The sequence below is a fragment of the Herpailurus yagouaroundi genome, unplaced genomic scaffold (genome assembly GCF_014898765.1).
Source record: "Herpailurus yagouaroundi ecotype Mexico unplaced genomic scaffold, PumYag 248, whole genome shotgun sequence".
Classification (NCBI taxonomy): Eukaryota; Metazoa; Chordata; class Mammalia; order Carnivora; family Felidae; genus Herpailurus; species Herpailurus yagouaroundi.
Genome location: NW_024412465.1, coordinates 6,218,084 through 6,222,945, shown reverse-complemented (window position 1 = coordinate 6,222,945; position 4,862 = coordinate 6,218,084).

Here is a 4,862-nt window from a genome sequence, read left to right as displayed (position 1 = left end):
CGAGGCCAACATGGCTGTCTGGACACGTGTCTAAGTTGAGGCCAAGACGGCTCTCTGGACGCGTCTGTAGGTCGAGGCCAAGATGGCTGTCTGGACGCATCTGTAGGTCGAGGCCAACATGGCTGTCTGGACACGTGTCTAAGTTGAGACCAAGACAGCTGTGTGGACGCGTCTGTAGGTCGAGGCCAACGTGGCTGTCTGGACACGTGTCTAAGTTGAGGCCAAGACGGCTATCTGGCCGCATCTGTAGTTTGAGGCCAAGATGGCTGTCTGGACGCGTCTGTAGGTTGAGGCCAAGACAGCTGTCTGGACCCATCTGTAGGTTGAGGCCAAGATGGCTATCTGGACGCGTCCGTAGGTCAAGGCCAAGACGGCTCTCTGGACGCGTCCGTCGGTTGAGGCCAAGATGGCTGTCTGGACGCGTCTCTAAGTTGAGGCCAACACAGCTATCTGGATGTGTCTCTGAGTTGAGGACAAGATGAGGGTCTCCCTAGATGCCAGTGGGGAGTTTCTAATCCACAGCGGGTGGCAAAGAACCACACGGAGACCCGCCGACCCACCCCGCCCACCCGGCCCCACCTCTCGGCAAACTGGAGAGAAGGGAATCAATTTAAAGGTCTTCGATTTAGCAAACCCTGGCGGTGTAGAACACAGGTTTGTTTCTTCTAAATGGCACGGCTAAATTATAATTATATTTCATCCTGTGTTTCCCAAAGAAGAACGTTTTTGTAACAAGACCCCACCTTGGCGTGCTGCTATTATAAATCTTCTCCTAACGTGGAGGCGGGCTGGCGGTGGGAGGGGGAACCCTCTGGATTTGTGGGCGGGAGGCGAGCGTCCGTGGGTCCACTGTGTGGCCGGCTCCGTATTTATGACGCGTGGGTGCTGGAGAAGACAGTGTGTCTCAGGTCCAGGGCCACTAACACTCAGCTCGCTTTAGGGTTCTGCCACCCTTTTCTTGAATTTATCTCCTGGCAAAGGAAATTCCTTAAGACTAATACACTTAGTGCCAAGAAAACGAATCCGGGCGGCCAGGAAGGGAGGCACTAATTACTCTGCTGATTTGTGGCAACCGTCTCCCCTCAAGGTTTTGTGCGTGAAAAGCATACGAAAGGAAAACACGAAACGAGACCCTCCCGCCACACTGGTGGGACGCAGCTCGCGGAGGAGAACGGGGCGCTCCCGGGCACCGCGTGGCAAACTGGCGGTTGTGTCCACCTCCCAGGGCGGGAGGGAGTCCTCCCGGCCCCTCTCTGGCCTCAGCGCCCTCCTGTCTGGGCTGGGAACCCTCCGGAAGGGCCGGGCTTCCTGAGGACACATACTCTTGCCCTGTGTGTTTTGCAAACCAGCCTGGCGGAGGGCGGGTCTTAGGCCCAGAGTCCATGATGCTTTTCTCGGGCAACCGCGAGGAACATTCCTGCCCTAGTTCGTGGTGGCGCATAGTTTCCAGCCAAAGCCCTTTGAGTTCAGCTCAACGGATTGCATTCCGATACCCCTTTCTCCCAGAGGTGGGCTTGGGGGACACGGTCTGCCCCGTGGTCCTGGGGGAAGTCATTGAGGACTCCTGTACCTCTGGGTCTGTCTCTAAATATTTATAATTCAGCATCTCCTCGGCCGGAGGCTTGGACGGGAAGATCGGGGTGGAGGGAAGGCCCGATGCCTCTAAGGAGTTAAAGAGTTTTTTTTTTTTTTTTTAAACCAGTTGGCTTGGATTAAGAGCTAGAGAAATGCCGTTCAAACACAAATCAAGATGTTCACACCCACAAACGCAGTCGGGTTTGGCCGCCATTCTGAGCGTGTAAGACGTGAAAAGAACAGCGTGTGATGGTGGTCCCCAGGGAGGTCGGAAAGCCAGGAACACAGGTACAAATCCAGTCCTGAGTCCTGTGGGAGCGCGTACGTGGTGCAGAGTTCCTGGACGAGTACGGCTCGTGGAGTTGGGTGCTATCTGCTCTGTTTGGCCTGAGGATTGCCGAGCTTTTATAGATAAAATCCGTCCCGTCGGAATGAGAATCAGAGGGGGGAGGTGATTCGGAGTTAGGAACCGGCTCGGCGAAGGACAGAAAGGAAAGAAAATCCTACAGAGTTGTGTTAGCAGAGGAGAGGCGTTTCTGAGTGAGTAGAGATCTTTCTCCCACGCCCGTTTTGGGGAAATAGGATGCAGAATTCTCTCGTAGGTTCGTGCAGTTGAAATAACGTATAAAATCATTAAGTCTGTGCTCACGCTGCAGGCTCTTGTTGAAAATATAAGATAGTTGCAAAAAAAAAATGCATCGTTATCTTAAGGGACAGCAAACAGAAGAACACGGAAGGATGGAAAGGAGGTGTCGTGAGTTTCTTGTGGGGACTAGAAGGGCCGGATATTAGCCGAGGGATTCTTCCCTTTGTGTCGACCCAGCTCTCGCTCCTGGAGCCGGTGTTTAGCAATTTACATAAATTTGCATAAATTTTGGGGTGACCGTGGGGACGGACCTCCTCAGTCCCTGCCGCATACTTTCTGCCACACCAGCCATTTGCCTGGGAGTCTTGTGGCCAATGGATGCACCGGTCAAGCGTGAAGGCGTCTTTGCACCCCGATTGGATTGGAGGGTCTCTGAGCATGTGCTAGTCCCCACTCCGTCTCCGGTGGTTTTGGTACCACTGCACGTGCAAAGTGTTCATCGTGGGGATGCAGGGACAGGTGGGTGGGGTGGGGGCCACATAAATTTCCGGGCCCCCCACCAGTGCTCAGCCTCAGCCCAGCCTCTGAGGTCTGTGCCTCCCCACACCCCGCGGGGGCGTTTCTGTCATTTGCAACGGCCCATGGAAGCCGTCTCTGTGGGTATTTGTGCACATGGGCTGGAGCTCTTGGAACGTTCTAGAAAGCTGTCTGCATGTGTCTTCTGCTTTGCAAACGTCCGACGTTTCTTCAGAGACACTGAAACAACTGTATGTAGGAGACGGGCACTTTTCCTGACGCTAACAAAGAATAATTTCTACCAAACACAAGGGCGACTTGGGGCGCCCGGGGAGAGGATTTCCAGTTGCGGGGAGCTGGCGAAGGGTATCCCATCCCACCGCCGTCTTGTGCGAGCGTCTCGTACGAGTCCTGGTGAATCGTGTGCGTTGGGGCAACGTGAGCGCAAGCCGTCAGCTCACGCTACGCACGGAGTGTTCTCTGGGGACGGCAGACTTTAAGAGCCAGAGACCCTTTGCAGAGGGAGCGCCCCTAAAGCGTGGGTTCTGGAGGGGTGGGAGGAGCTGGCCCTGTCGACGTATCCTGTCCGTGGTGGGGACAGGATAGCACAGCCAAGGGCCTCCCACACAGGTGCTATGTCCCTCCACGTCTCCCCACGCGGCGTGGCTGGATTGGCCGTGGAGGCCAGGAGGCCGGAAGAGACGGATTCCCAAGTGTGGAGGGGGACGAGTAGGACCCCCCGTGTCAGTCCCGTGAAGGCAGCCAGCATTCTTGGTGAATTCTGCCAGACAGACCCACGTGGGAGTGCCCATGTCCCCGGGGCGGCCACGACAAAGGACCACCACACACGCTGTGGTATCAGACACCAGATGCTTCCTCTCTCCCAGGGGTGGAGGCCAGCAGTCTGACACTGATCCCCAGGACGTGGACACCTGTCCATCCGTCCATCTGTAGGGGCTGCGGTAAGAGGACACGGTGCTCCGCGGGAAGGGGGCGGGGCTTGCAAACAACAGACATTTCTTCCTCTGACTTCCACTGCGGGGTCACAGGAAGCACTCCTGCCTGGTCGGCCACGGTGGACTCCTTCTCACCGGTCACCTTATGTGGCGGAGGGGGCCGAGGGGGCTCTCTGGAGTCTCCTTTTGCGAGGACACGAATCCCATTGACCGTCACGAGCTGATCCCCTCCCCAAAGCCCCTCGTCCTAACACCCGCCCGCTGCAGTGAGGTTACAACAGACGGACCTTGGGGGGAGCAAACGTTTGGTTCATCGTAACCTCTGTGGAGGCCACATCCATGCGGGGGTCAGGATGCGGCTGTGTGATGACGATTCAGCCCACGGCCGGCACCTCGTCTGTACCTGTGGGTGATGATAGACACGCGTTGTGCGAAAAGCGTTTGCACGGTCTCCTCGTGACCTTATATCAGGATGATACTCGTTAGGGTGACCTCCGTGCTCTACGATGAATGAAACCACCTGTTACCACGGGGAGTGAACGTTCATCACTGTTGTGACATCGTGTGGCCGACGACGGAACGTCTCCAGGGCTGTGAGCAAAGACCGGAGGGCATGAGACGCGGTCTCTGTGCACAGTCACGTGCTGGGTGACGAAACATGAAGACGGGCAAGGCCAGACCAACCTCAGAGCCGGCCCCTCACATGACGTCCTGGCCTCAGGGGACACTATTTAGAAACAGGGCTTTTGCAGATGTAATCAGTCAGGTCAAGGTGACATCATTGAGTGGCCTTGACCCCAATGACCCCTGTCCTTGTAAGAGACAGAAGCGGAGAAGCCACGTGAAGGCGGAAGCATACACAGTAGGGACGCGGGCACAAACTCAGGGACGCCTAGAGCCCCAGAAGCTGTGAGAGGCAGGAAGGACCCTCCCCTGGAGCCTCGAGAGAGAGTGTGGTCCTGCCCTCCTGAATCTCAGGGGTCCTGCCCCTCCTGGATCTCGGTGGTCCTGCCCTGCCTGGATCTCAATGGTCCTGCCTCTCCTGGATCTCAGCAGCCCTTCCCTGCCTGGATCTCAGTGGCCCTGTCCCTCCTGGATCTCAGAGGCCCAGCCCTGCCTGGATCTCAGTGGTCCTGCCCTGCCTGGATCTCAGAGGCCCAGCCCTGCCTGGATCTCAGTGGCCCTGCCCCTCCTGGATCTCAGTGGCCCTGCCCCTCCTGGATCTCAGT